We start from the raw sequence: 15376 nt of genomic DNA on the forward strand, positions 1-15376 counted from the left end.
AAAGAAAGGAAAGCTTTGTTTTCTGTTCCCCTGATTGCTAGGGCATTATATTGAAGATAGACATAATAAATTTAGCTGCTAAGTATAGGGGTTTGAAATTGTGGGTCTAGATAAAGGCATTTTTCCCCCATGGACAAGAGTAGGAGTCAACGTGTTGAAGCATCCCAGGAGCAGAGCTTGACTCAAAAATTGGTGCAATCTGTACCAACAGTTCATCAGTGCTGGTCAGAGACCAAGAGCATAGCTTGGGTAGACACGGTTTACCTAGTACTAGGATTTTTAGCAGCAGACAAAACTGTGCTAGAGAGGATCTCACCAGAGGTAAAAGGTCCTAAATGAAGTGTAAGTCTGTGTTGGATCCAGGAGTGTAGCCATCAGTGTATCAGAAGTGTCTTGTGGGTAATAGAGGAGCAGGGAGGGCAGGAAGGGGCACAGTGCCCTTCAGTTTTGCAGCTCTGAAAACAGTGGGACAGAAGCAAGGTACTTGAAGTGGTACATGACTTTTTCATTACCAAGATGGCTACCAATCATGTGATTGTCCTTAGTCAAGATGGTGGTGAAGCCATGGATCCACCCTCTTTACCCAAAGTCAACCTTATGGTAGGAACGACAGTGCCTCAGGGCTAACACTTTCCTTCCTTCCTTCCTTCCTTCCTTCCTTCCTTCCTTCCTTCCTTCCTTCCTTCCTTCCTTCCTTCTTTCTTCCTTCCTTCCTTCCTTCCTTCTTTCCTAAACATGGTCTCACATTGTAGCTCAGGCTAGTCTAAAACTCAATGGTATCCCAGACTGGCTTGGAAATTTCAATCATGCTCTTTTCTCAGCCTTCTAAGTGCTGGGATGAAAAGCATGAGTCACACCACACCCTGCCCATGCCCCTCTCTTTAGAATCATTTTGTTATTTCTCTCAGTGTTTCTTCCATTTTGTTGATTCAATCCCTGCAACTGGCTAAGGGCAATTTTGCTCTCATGAGGCAAGGCAGTGTGTGTGTGCTGGTGTATAAGGCATGCTGGTGTGTGGTTTCAGGTGGCCTTGCAAGCTCTACTCTACTGATAACCTCACAATAAGAAATGCCACAAGTAGAAAGCCAGCCCTCAGTTTCTACTGAAGCTGAAGGCTTATGAGAAATGGCACCAGAAGCCACATGAGTATCTATATTTTAAAAACTGATTGAGTCCCTCTCAAAAAGAGACACAGATAAGAGAAAAGAGAGAGTCCATGGAACAAAGGGCCTATCTGCATGCTATTAAGACTCTTTAGAGTGGGATTGGTACAGTGATGCATACCTGTAATCCCAGCACTGGGGAGATGGAGACAGAAGGATCCTGAGTTCAAGGACAGCTTTTACTATATTGCAAGTTCAAGGCCAACCCTAGTTACAAGACTCCTTATTTAAAAATGAAACAACCCACAGTGGGTATCGCTGGAGTGGGGTGTGCTGGTGGAGCAGGAAAATATAGATGTACAGAGACTGCTGGTCTAACCTCAGCCCTCATCTCTAGGGCACCTTCACTTGAGGTGGTGATGGAGGTAGTGGTGATGGTTGTGTTTGTGGTGGTGGTAGTGGAGTGGCTCTTACGTTCAGCTCTGTATCAGCAACACAACCTGCACGAGACTTAGAAGGGCAGCTTTGTCACTCAGGCTCTCCTCCTCTCAGCCCATGCCATCTTTCCACCTTTTTTGTTCCTGGCTGCACACGGAGACAGCTGTAGATGGTGTCCTTGATGCCAGCTTGCTGGGGGAATTTTCCACAAAGCACAAGGATTTGTCTCACCCGACTGAGAATGCTGTTTTTCTGGATGGATCTCTGTTTATGCATGAGGAGACTTGGCACTGGCAAAGTGGTAGCTTATTTTCCTTTTCTGTTTGGTTTTATTTTGTGCTGCAGAAATAGAACAGCTTAAGTCTTGCTTGCTTTTAAAGGCTTCAGCTCTCTCTACAGCATTATTGTAAGTTTTTTCTCCTCTAGGAGATCGTGAAAAATATCCAGTTTTTGTTAAAAGCAATGCAAGTGCAGGGAATACTTCGGAGAGACTTGTCATTGTTTAATTCATTTATAAGTCTTTGAAAGTAAATCTTTTCTTCCTATAGAAAATATATGCTCACTGAAAAGAAATTAGAACAAATCAGAAAATACACAAAGAATAAATAAATAAATAAAATTGAGTGGCAATTAAAATAACATTACAAGTTTACATTCGCACCAGCAACGGAGGAGGGTTCCCCTTTCTCCACATCCTTTCCAGCATGTGTTGTCACTTGAGTTCTTGATCTTAGCCATTCTGATGGGTGTAAGGTGAAATCTCAGGGTCATTTTGATTTGCATTTCCATGATAGCTAAGGATGTTGGGCATTTCTTTAAGTGTTTCTCTGACATTTGATATTACTCTACAGAGAATTCTCTGTTTAGCTCCATACTCCATTTTTTAAATTGGATTACTTGATTTGTTGCTGATTAACTTCTTGAGTTCTTTATAGATTCTGGATATTAGCTTTTTGTCAGATACAGGGTTGGTGAAGATCCTTTCCCAATCTGTAGGCTGTCATTTTGTTCTGATGACAGTATCCTTTGCTTTGCAGAAGCTTTTCAGTTTCATGAGGTACCATTTATTGATTGTTGCTCTTAGAGCCTGTGCTGTTGGTGTTCTGTTCAGGAAGTTGTCTCCTGTACCAATGAGTTCAAGGCTCTTCCCCATATTTTCTTCTTAGAGGTTTAGTGTGTCTGGTTTAATGTTGAGGTCTTTTACCCACTTGGACTTTAGTTTTGTGCAGGGTGATAAGTATGGACCTATTTGCATTTTTCTACATGTAGACATCCAGTTAGACCAGCACCATTTGTTGAAGATTCTTTTTTTCCATTGAATGGTTTTGGCATCTTTGTCAAAAATCAGGTTTCCATAAGTGTGTAGGTTTATTTCTGGGTCTTTTTGATTCCATTTTTTCCAGCATTCTGTTTCTATGCCAGTACCATACTCTATAGTACAGCTTGAGATCAGAAATGGAGATCCCTCTAAAAGGTCTTTTATTGTAGAGGATTGTTTTAGCAATTCTGGGTGTCTTGTTACTCCATAGAAAGTTGAGAATTTTTTCCTTCAAGGTCTGTAAAGAATTGTGTTGGTAAGTTGATGGGAATTGCATTGAAATCAATTTGGTGCTTTCTCAGACAATTAGGAATATTGCTACCTCAAGTTCCAGCTATACCACTCCTAGGCATAGATCCAAAGGATGGTCAAGTATACAACAAGGACATTTGCTCAACCATGTTCATAGCAACTTTATTTGTAATAGCCAGAAGCTGGAAACAGCCCAGGTGTCCCTCAGTTGAGGAATGGATACAGAAATTTTGGTACATTTACACAATGGAATACTACTCAGCAATTAAAAACAAGGAAATCATGAAATTTGTAGGTAAATGGTAGACACTAGAAAAGACCATCCTTACTGAGATATCCCAGAAGCAGAAAGACACACATAGTATATACTCACTTATAAGTGGATATTAGACTTAATATAGGATAATCATACTAAAGCCTCTACACCTAAAGAAGTTAAGCAAGAAGGAGTATCCTGGGTAAGATGCTCAATCTTTATTCAGAAAGGCAAATGGGATAGACATTGGAAGAAGGTGAAAATAAGGAACAAGACAGGAGCCTACCACAGAGGGCTTCTGAAAGACTCTATCTAGCAGGGTATTAAAGCAAATGCTGAGACTCATAGCCAAACTTTAGGCATAGTGCAGGGAATCTTATAAAAGAAGGGGAGATAGTAAGACCTGGAGAGGACAGGAGCTCCACAAGGAGAACAACAGAACCAAAAAATCTGGGCACAGGGGTCTTTTCTGAGACTGATACTCCAACTAAGGACTATTCATGGAAATAACCTAGAACTCCTGTTCAGATGTAGCCCATGGCAGCTCAGTATCCAAGTGGGTTATCCTAGTAAGGGGAACAGGGGCTGTCTCTGACATGAACTCAGTTGCTGGCTCTTTGATCACCTCCCCCTGAGGGGGGAGAAGTCTTGCTTGCCAGGCCATGGAGAGGACAATGCAGCCAGTCCTGATGAGACCTGATAGACTAGGGTCAGATGGAAGGGGAAGAGGACCTCCCCTATCAGTGAACTTAGAGAGGGCCAGGGAGGAGATGAGGGAAGGAGGGTGGAATTGGGTGGGAATGAAGGAGGGGGCTATAGCTGGGATACAAAGTGAATAAACTATAATTAATATAAAAATAAATATTTGATAAAAAAGAAATGAAAACAATAAAATAACATTACTTTGAATCTAGATTCAAAGGATATAATTAATCTAACTCATCAAATTATTTTAGCAGTGACATAAATTGGCTCCAGAGAAGGACAGGTTATCCAAGGTCACACAGCTGAAAATAAAAGTATTAAAGTCTTCCTTCCATTTTCCTTTCTGTATGTTTTTCTTCTCCCCCATCTCACCCTTTATCTTTCCCTCCCTCAATCCCTCTCTCTGTCTCATATCTCTATATCTATCTATCTATCTATCTATCTATCTATCTATCTATCTATCTATCTATCTATCTTTGAGACTGCTTTCCCTACATAGTCCAAAATTACCTCTAGCTCTCTATCCTTGTGCCCAAGCCTTCTGTGTGTTAGACTTGCAGGCTTACGCCATCGCATTAAGCTTCCTTTCCTATCCATTTTTAAGTGCATGTGGTGTGCATATTGTGTATATGTCCTAATTGGCATTAACTGTCAACTTAATACAGCCTAAAATTGCCTGGGGGAATAAAAGATTCTCAACTGAGTAATCGTCTTTATTAGGTTGGTCTGTAGACATGTCTGTGAAGACTTTTCTTGCCTGTTAATTGATATAGGAGGGCCCAGCTCTGTGGGCATTGCCAGCCCCTTGGCAGATGGTTGTAGCATATTTATTGAAGCTAGCTGGACATGATCCTGAGAACAAGCCACCAAGCAGTGCTCCTCCAAGCCACCAAGAAGTACAAAGTTTTTACCCTTGAACACCTGCCTTGACTCCCCTCAGTGATGGACAATGCCTTGGAAGTTTAAACCAAAGAAATAATTTCCCCCTATATTACTGTGCTGGATAGTTTTATGACAACTTGACATATGATAGAGTCATTCGGGGAAAGAGAACCACAGTTGAGAAATGTGTCCATAAGATTAGCCTGTAGGCAAGCCCATAGTGCATTTTCTTAATTAGTAGTTGAAATGGGAGGGCCCATGGTGGGTCCTGGGTTCTATAAGAAAGCAGGCTTGGCAAGCCAAAAGGAGCAAGCCGGTAAGCAGCACCCCTCCATTCGCATCAGCTCTTGCTTCCACGTTTCTGCCGTGTTTGAGTTCCTGTCCTGACTTCCTTCAATGATGAACAGTGATGTGGAAGCATAAGCTGAATAAACCCTTTCCTCCCAGAGTTGCTTTTAATCAACTCTTGTGTTTCAACTGTGGTGTTTCATCACAGCAATAGTAACCCTGACTAAGACACTTGCTTTAAGTCAGAGTGTTTTATTATAGCAACGGACAGGAAACTAGAATAGATGTATGTTCCAATGTTGTGGGCACATGTGTATGAGTGAACATGTATTTGTGTAAGAGCACATGTGTGTGTACACTTGTGTGCACGGATGTAGGGGCTTGGGGTTCATGCCAGGCATCTTTCTTGCTCTCTCATTGAATCCAGAGCTCACTGTTTTAGCTAGCTTGGCTTACCAGCTTGCATCAGGGATGCCCTGTTTTTTTCCCTGTGTGCTGGGATTACAGGTGGGTCACTACACTCCTCTGACTTGGGTTCTGGGATTCTGAACTCCTCTCCTCACACTGACAAGGCAAATGTTTGACTCTCTGAGCCATCTCACCAGTTCCTTTTCTTTTTTGAGTAATCAGTTTTTCTTGTACTAATGTTTTTCAAAACTCATGTTTTCCTTTTTGGTGATAGAATTTTTCTTTAATAAAAATATTTATTACATGTGTTCCACGTGTAAAACAAGATTGAAAATAGGTGGATAGGGGATGTGAACACCTGGTTACTTCACACTCAGGATTCTGGAAATGCACACATCATGGTTCCCAACATATTCCTAACAGAGTCCATCATCTGGTTCTTCAGTGACTACTTACTGTTGCATGTTATAAATCAAGCACCTTGTGGCATGCGCTAACTCCAGCCTTGAGCAAAGCTGACAGCAGAGTCAAGCAGGGCATACAGTCTGTGCTGCAGATGCTCCCAGGATCCCAGAGTCTGCAGGTCAGGCCCTATCTGGCATTTTCTCTGGCAGGTCTGGACAGCCCATGTCATTTGAACCATGCACAAGTCTAAGCATAAATCAATCCAAAAACCTCTAAATTGGAATTTCTGACTTCAGTACTTCTTGGATTTTCTTTGTTTAGAAGTCACCCAGTATCTTCAGTGTTCACCAGAACATTTCTCTGTAGCTGGCAGTGGAGTATTCAGTCAGCTGCCTTAGGGTACCCTTATTAGAGAAGTGGGGCTTGTCCTCCCCACCACTGCCACATCACCACCAGACAGATCAATCTCCTAGGTAAAATTGAGCACCCTCTTTTTGTACAGTCTGAATGAAGGCTCATCCCTGTGGAACACAATTACAGCTTCTGTTTCTGCTGTCCCTAATGTAGTATATTCTAAGTTGAAGTCTACACATGACTCTCCTCATCTATAAAGGATGAATTCCTGAAACTGTGGGTTCCTGAAACTGTGGCTAGTGCCGAACTCCATCAGTACTACAGCTATCCTGGACACATCTAGGATAAAAGCTGGCTTGGAAATGAAGTGGGACAAAAGATTAATAAATCATATAATAGAATATGTATAACAATATGACACAATGAAGGTTATGCAGAAAGTATGGGTGGCTTATTTGTGGAAGTTTTCATCTTTTCACTTAGTATTTTGTCCTTGCCTTACCCTCCCCTTCCTCCCATCCTTTCCCTTTTCTTTCCGCTTTCCCTTTTTGGCTTCAACAGCCAACTATAGATAATTGAAACCCCGGCAAGCGGGTAAGCATGATGACCATAGTATAGACACCATCTTCTTCCCAACACTACTGGTAAATTCACATCTTGAATCAGTGGCCCTATCTGAAGTTGGCTACATACTTCTGCATCCTTTGGATCTGGCATGAGTGCAGGAGAGACAGATGTTACTATGAGCATGGGGGACAAATCCTGGCTCCGCCACTCACTGCTTGCCAATTCCTGGCCAACTCTCTAACTTCCGTGAGTTTTAGGCCCTTCCTGTACATAGTCATACAAGAGCATGAAAGCAGAACTGTGGTGTGAATAGAAAAACACTGATATGGAAATGGCAAAATACCTGAATTGAAGGTGCTTAATGGGGGCAGAGTGAGCAGGTCTGTAAGGGAGGCCTGAGGCACTGCATTTTCAACAGGCCCTCCAGTGTTGGCTAACATTCAAAGGCTTAGGACACAAGTGTGATTGAATCTTGACTTTGCCAGTTTGTCTAGGGCAAAGCATTTTCATATTTTAGTGCCCCTTTTCACTGAGAAAGGGGGGGGGAACCACAGAGCATATGTGAAGATAAATTGGAACTTTAGGGAATCCTTTCTCTCCTTCCACCATGCGGGATGTGGGGATTGCATTCAGGTTGTCAAGTTCGGTGGCAAGTGACTGTATCCACAGAGCCATCACTACAGCCTCTGTGCCTGTTTTCCAACCGGTGTCATGTATGTTATTTTTTTTTCAGGGAAAGTAGAGATTAAGAGAACAGTCTCACAACCACAGCATTATTATTATTATTATTATTATTATTATTACTACCACTATTAGTACTATTGCTGTTGTTGCTATTTTAGCTAAGGTTTTGATGAATCACTACAAATTGACAATGGGGATGCTGGGGAAGGAGCAACTGGCAGAGGGCACACATCTTTAGATAGTGCCTTGTGTAGTGCCAGGCTTAGAGGAGAATTTCACCGCGGTGTAAAGTTCACACTGAAGGTGGCCTGCTGGAGACCTGCTACTGTGCAAGAAAGGCAGATCATGCTGAGTGTTTGGTCATATGCTCCCTCACCTCTTTACTAGGAGGGAAACCCAACTTCACAGAATCAGTTGGGTCCCCAAAGTAGTGGTGCCCACCGAGTTTTCTTTCCTTTCTGCTGGAAAACACCAGATTCTATGCTGTGAGGTTCTGACTCTTCTGGTTGGGATCCCAGAAAGCTGAGGCTAAGGTACTTGGTCAGGCATGCTACGTTGAGCTAGGATTCTGTGCCTTGTTGACATGATGTATAAATCTAGCTCAGCTCTCCGGAGACCACTAAAGGTCCAGGAAACCTTCCAGGGCCTGTGTGCTCATCTCCTCCATTTCCTTGTTTGTCTCGTTCCTTATCTCTGAACTATATATCATTTGTGGTCTATATATCATTACGGTCTCATACGCCTTTTCATGGTCCCATTTTGGACTCTATTACACATATACACACACCCTCTATAAATTTAATTTTAGATTCTGCTATGGAAGAAAGTACACTGAGATTATCTTTCTGAGTCTTGCTTATTTCACTTAACACAATTATCTTCAATACCATCCATTTTCCTGCAAGTCTCATTATTTCATTTTTTCTTTATGGTTGAACAAAATTCCTTCTTCATCTTTTCCTCTGTTGTTATAATCCAGGCTGATGCTGGTGGTTTCTTCTTATTATTATTATTTTCTTCCTCCTCTTCCTCCTTCTTCTTCTTCACTGTTCTGAATTGTGTAGCTGTAGCCACGTGTGTGAAAATTTATATGTGGTATGTCGATTTGTAGCCCATCATGCTACCCACTCATGAGTGGTATGATAGTTTAAGTACATTTTACAACCAACTTTCTTCTTTGTAAAATGTACCTATAATTCTATAAGTAAACATGCCTACACAGAAAAACAAAAACACAGACGATGAAAAAGAAGAAAATAACCTACACCATAAACCTATCACATCCCCTTTTCTTTCCTTCCTCCTGCTAGACTAGACTTTCTGATATTCCCTAAGATGGCCTGAGACTAAGTATTCCTCTCCCTTAGCCTCCCAAGTGCTGGAGTCATAGGCATGTACCACCACACTGTAAGATAAATCCTTTCACCATTTTGAAGTTTTCAAAAGTTGTTTATGTGTGTGTCCCACAGATAAGAATAAAGTATATACCTTATACATTTTTAAATGGTTGAAGAAAATTAAAAATAACAGTATTTTGTGACGTGCAATTTACATCTCAGTCTCTATTAATGCAATCTTATTGAAAGAAAATAAGTATCTAAAATTTATTTATGGCTGCATCCCCAGTATATTAGCAGCATAGAGCAATTTTGGCTGAGCTGACATGCTCACAAAGCCCCAGTGTTTACTGTCTGTGTTTCTGTTGCAACAATTTGAAGACCCATGATAAAACCAAAATCTTTTGAATAACGTTATCTAATTGACGGCAGACGGTTTTCCATACAGAAAATAATTTTGTTAAAAAAGTTGCACCTTTATTCAAATCTAGTGTGTTTATTAGTTTTCATTTTTTCCCTAAATTTAATTTTTCTTGTGTATGGGTGTTTTGTATATCTATACTTCACATGAGTGCAGTGCCCATAGAGCGCAGATGAGGGTGACTGATAGCCTGAAACTGGGATTTCAGACACGTTGTTAGCTGCTGTGGCTTCTGAGAACCATGGCTAGGTCCTCTGGAAGAACAGCCAGTGCACCAAGCCTCAGCCCTTCTTTATTAGTTTTTAATATTGTTTTTCATTCATTCATTCATATAAGATTGCTGTTATCTATTTTCATTCTCAGTTACTCAGTGAGTTAGATGTCATTTGTTCACTAACATTCTTTGTTTGAAAATAATAGAAACAACTCCAAGGAGAGCTGATTGAAGAAGTTTGACTTTGAGAACATGGGTTTGCTGTGGAAACTTTAGGCAGAATTCCTCTGGGTGTTTGATGGCTCGGAAGAATGGCTAAGATCCCCAGTAGTCTCCCCTCAGATCATTTGTGTGTCTGCATTCTAGTCTTTTGTTTTTTTTTTGCACAGTCTTCTTCTGTCAATCAGTAGAGGAGACTCTGGCTTTTGAGCAGCTTGAGTCTCTTGTAGTCACAGACAGAAGACATTTTGCCTGCCCACTACTCTGTCTTTTTTAATTTCTTTTTTTCATATTAATATTTTTTATTTTTAAATAATTTTATACATTCACTTGTATCCCAGCTGTAGCCTACTCCCTCTTTCCGTCCCAATCCTTCCCTCCCTTCCCTCATCTCCTCCCTGCTCCCTTCCAAGTCCACTGAGGGGGGTGCCCTCCTCTCCTTCCGTCTGGCTCTAGCTTATCAGGTATCTTCAGGATGGTTGCAATGTCCTTATCTGTGGCCTAGCCAGGCTGCTCCTCTCTCAGGGGGGAGGGGAAGCTCATGAGTTCATGTCAGAAACAGTTCCTGTCCCCCTTACTAGGGAACTCACTTGGATACTGAGCTACCATGGGCTATGTCTGAGCAGGGGTTGTTGGCTATATCCATGCATGGTCCTTGGTTGGATAAACAGTCTCATTGAGGACCCCTGTGCTCAGATATATTTTGCCCACTACCTTGATAGAGACTAATTTTTTGCTTTCTGGGCTAATTGGTATATGTATATTTGTAGGGAGAAAAATGAGTAGGCCAGCTTTGGCCAGGTTTTACTTACAATGGCCACAAATTGTGTATCAGCTCCTCTGTCTGTCAGATAGCATTGAAAAGGGCATGTGGTTTGAATGAACATGGCCCCTTCAGGCTCATATTTTTGTATGCTTGGTCTTCAGTTGGTGGATGTACTGTCTGGGAAGGATTATTAGGATTATTATTATTATTATTCTTGTTGGAGAGGGTATGCCACTGGGGGTATGGGTTTTGAGATTTCTACAGCCCAGCCAGATCCAGTCTCTCTCTCTCTGTTTATCTCTCTCTCTCTCTGTTTCTTTCTCTCTCTGCCTGCTACCCGTGAAGCAAGATGTAAAACTCTCAGCAACTGCTCCAGAGGCGTGCCTGTTGGCGTCCTTGCCTTGATGGTCTGACTAGCTCTTTGGAACTGTAAGCAAGCCCCTAGTTAAATGTTCTCCTTTATAAGTTGCTTTAGTCATGGCGTTTATTGACAGCCATAGAAAAGTAGCTAAGACGGGGGTGGGGGGGGGTAACTGCGGACTGGGTGATACTCCACTGTGCTGTTCCCAGGTTTCAGAATAGGCAATTAAATTTTATGATCATCCTGTGTGTTGTTCAAGTAGTCATTTTTCAAGTATAAATCTATAGACCACAGAGGCCATGTTTTCTTTGTATATATAAAACTACAGGGAAGTTATGATAATAACATATTTGGTCTGTAGATTCTGTGTTGCTCATTTTTCATCTCATTGCTTGATAGATGACTGGATAGTAAGAATTCCTTCTGTAAGACACACAGGGTATATACTCACTCATAAGTGGATGTAATTAGACATGTAATATAGGATAAACTTACTAAAATCTGTACACCTAAAGAAACTAATCAAGAAGGAGGACTCTGGCTAAAATGCTCAATCCCCATTCAGAAAGGCAAAGAGGGTGGACATCAGAAGAGGGAGAAAACAGGGAACAGGACAGGAGCCTACCACAGAGGGCTTCTGAAAGGCTCTACCCTGCAGAGTATCAAGGCAGATGCTGAGACTCATAGCCAAACTTTGGGTAGAGTGTAGAAAATCTCATGAAAGAAAGAGATAGTAAGACCTGAAGAGGACAGGCGCTCCACAAGGAGAGCAACAGAACAAAAAAAATCTGAGCACAGGGGTCTTTCCTGAGACTCATACTCACACCAAGGACCATTTATGAAGATAACCTAGAACCCCTGAACAGATGTAGCCCAGGGCAGTTCAGGGTCCAAGTGGGTTCCATAGTATGGGGACAGAGACTGTGTCTGACATGAACTGATTGTCCTGTTCTTTGATTACTTCCCCCTGAGGTGGGGGGGGCAGCCTTACCAGGCCACAGAGGAAGACAATGCAGTCACTCTTGATGAGACCTGATACACTAGGGTCAGAAGGAAGGGGAAGAAGACCCCCCCCATCAGTGGACTTGGGGAGGGGCATGGGTGGAGAAGGGGGAGAGAAGATAGGATTAGGAGGGGATGAGGGAGGGAGCTACAGGGGGGATCCAAAGTGAATAATTGTTATTAGTAAAAACTAAAATTAAAAAAAGGAATTCCTTTTGTGCTTTTTGCTTGTGTTTTCAGGGTGCAGCTGGGAGATGATGGACAGAAGCAAGTACAGGACTCTCCTCCTGGTCACCTGCTGTGCTGAGTGCTTTGATCCATCAGTGGAGGGAAATTGAGTGAGAATGATCCACATGCTAATCTGGGCTGGCATCTTATCATTTAGCCAGGCTTTTGTCTCACATCTTGTGTTTAATGCCAGCGACTAAACCTCCAAGCTCGATTAGCAACGGTTACATCCCAGTAAACAGGAATTAGAACCTGCTTTGACATGATGCTGCAGGAGGGAGAAACGCAGCCACTACCCCTGCTGGAGCCCACAGAGGAGGCCGCGGGTGCTGTGGTTCCCATTCTTGGGATGCTGTTATTAAAATATGCCGCAATTTCAGGGCTTTACTTTTCTCAAGTTGAATGAATAAAACTTGCCATGTGGTTTTGTCACTGTCTGAAAATGTCCTGGGAATTGGATGCTTGCTAGAGAACTCTCTTCATGCAAGGAAGCACCGAGGCACGGGGCGGCAGGAGCTGGCTGGCTACTCCCACGTTCACCCCCTTATTCTCCATATTTTCCTCCATAAACTTAACTCATTCTCGGTTCTGGGTGGCACAGATCTCACACACAGTTCCAGAATTAAGCAATGATTGACACACACCAATTTGCTCCCCCCCCCCCGTTTCTCATATTAATTTGCATTGAGTCAAATGACCTATTTGAGGGTAAGGAAAGGAATCCCAAGACCTGGGTATATGCCAGTGGGGCGGACTTGTTCCTTTCCATGGATCATTCAGGATGAAAATGTTAGATTTGAAACAGAGACACCCGTTTTTCTCTTTTGTTGTCATGGAGTAAAGCTTCACTTACTGTGTATGTTTGAAGGGATATCCAGCAAACGATTCTGAAGATGAAGCTGAGCTGTAGAAGGCAGAACTGAAAACAAAAACAAAAACACCAAGACACCCACAGTCTCTGGAAATATTGCCTACCCTGCTGAGCCTGCAAGCTTCACTCTGAGAGCCTTCCAACTGTAACTCAGTTTTCTCAAGCCGTTTGAGTAGTTCTCAACTATTTGCTAAAAATTTGAATCTCATATTTAATGTCTCTAAATACCTACTCTGAACAGATTATGCTTGCATGGCAATTTGAATGGCTTCTTCCGAATGCTTGGCACACTTGTCTCTTGACAGTCAATGGGTCAGAAATATAAAGAAATGGCAAGTATTGATCCCGATGTAGACCCAATTCTCTGTTTGCATGACTAATGCATGTTTTTTATAAGGGTCAAGAGATGATAATTGCTTTATCTGACAGCATTTGCAATCTTTTGATAGAAGGAGAAATAATTATAAATAAAGTCAGTATGGTAAATGACTCTCTCTCATCTCCTTATGGTCTACCTTTATGAATTTTTAAGGGAATATAGAGCTGTAGCCCAAATGGTTTTCTCTCTGACTTTCAACTGATGATGTCTCATTAAGGATGCTGTGGACAGCAATGGATATTTTGACAAGTTTGCTTCATTTAACACAATTTCTCTCCCTATGTGTGTTATCTGCTCAGAGCTGCTCATTGGCCAATTCTGGCCTCTGGTTGTGACTTGCAAGAGTCCGATGAGCTTGCATTTTGTTGAGGGAAAGGTTTCTGAGCCATTTATAAAACAGGGAATTTTGAATTGCTATACCTCTAGGCTTCTTATTCTGTGAGTCTTTTCAGCTGGTTGTCAGATTTTACTTTCTTTATGTCTTAATTTGTGTCACAGAAAGCATTCTGATGCATTCTGTCAGGGCCATGTGAGTTAGGGTGTTGTTGATTCCCCCAAGGAGCCTAAATAGAAAAAGAGAAAGAGATCTAAATATATCTACAGCGGCTTCTTTATGCTTATGTGGCCACGCTGGTTCTCTGTGCACAGCCCTCACTTCAGCCATAGACGGGATGAGTGGTCTCTGTGATTGCTGAATTTAGAGGGCTCTGTTTTGGTAAGTAGTGGTACATGAATATTATTCATAGATTATCATAAATGCATGGACCTGCACTCATACACACTTAAGACATTTCTTTATGAGTATATACAGAGATGGTGTTGAAATACTTAATAAGCATTTTAAGAAGATAAATTCATGTATAACTCAAGCAAAAAAATAAAAAGGAGTCAGCCTGGCATGCTGGATGGAGCACACCTTTAATCTCATCACTGGAGAGGCAGAGGCAGGTATATCTCTGAGTTTGAGGTCAGCCTGGTCTGACCAGGACAGCCAGGGCTACACAGAGAAACTATGTTTTAAAAAAACCAACCAACTAATCAACCAACTAACCAACCAACCAACCAACCAACCAAACAAACAAACAAACAAACAAACAGAAATAAAACATGTATTCCTTGGTAGCAGGTGGTCTAAGTTGTGAGACACGTAGGTTATTAAGCTGTTCATGATTTAGATTGGTTGTTGACTCTTAGGAATTGTGGCTGTTATGTGCTGATGGCAGAGCTGTTAGTTCTTAACTGATACCTTGAGGTTGGATACAAGAATTTTCATTGAGCTTGTACCTCAGACTTTCTATTCTGTTCCACGCATAGCCATTAGGAGATCTGCAGTCTTAAGGAACAGAGAGTTGCTTTTAAAACCGGTAATATTATGCATGATTTTGAGACCTCACGGAGCTTCTGCTGAACTAAGCAATTGCATTAAAATTCTTTCCTAGATTTCATAATGCTGCCAAAAACCTTATATGGCTAAATTCTTTCTTATCAAGTAAGTCATGAAAATCACTTACTGGAATGTCATTTTTAATTAAGCTGAAAATATACTTCAGGCCAAATGAGAGGTTGTGTGGTGTGAAGGTTAAGCAGCAACCTGTGATGTTAAGGAGCCACACTCTGTTCCTAAAATATTCTTCTTTAAAAAATATTTTATTAATTCTTTGCAAATTTTATGCAATTTATTTTGATCATATTCACCCTCACTTCTTTCTTTAACTCATTCCTCCAAGATCCATTCCCACCTCGCCATCCTTCTAAACTTTGTGTATCATCATCATCACCATTATCATCATCATCATCATCATTTTTCATTAATCCATTGAATCTAATTTGTGCTGTCCATGTGTATCCCTGTGCATGAGGCCTTGCCCTGGAGAACTGTCTACCCATCAGCAGCCACATCCTTAAAGAAAACATTCTC

The sequence above is a fragment of the Meriones unguiculatus genome, chromosome 2, assembly GCF_030254825.1.
Source record: "Meriones unguiculatus strain TT.TT164.6M chromosome 2, Bangor_MerUng_6.1, whole genome shotgun sequence".
NCBI lineage: Eukaryota > Metazoa > Chordata > Mammalia > Rodentia > Muridae > Meriones > Meriones unguiculatus.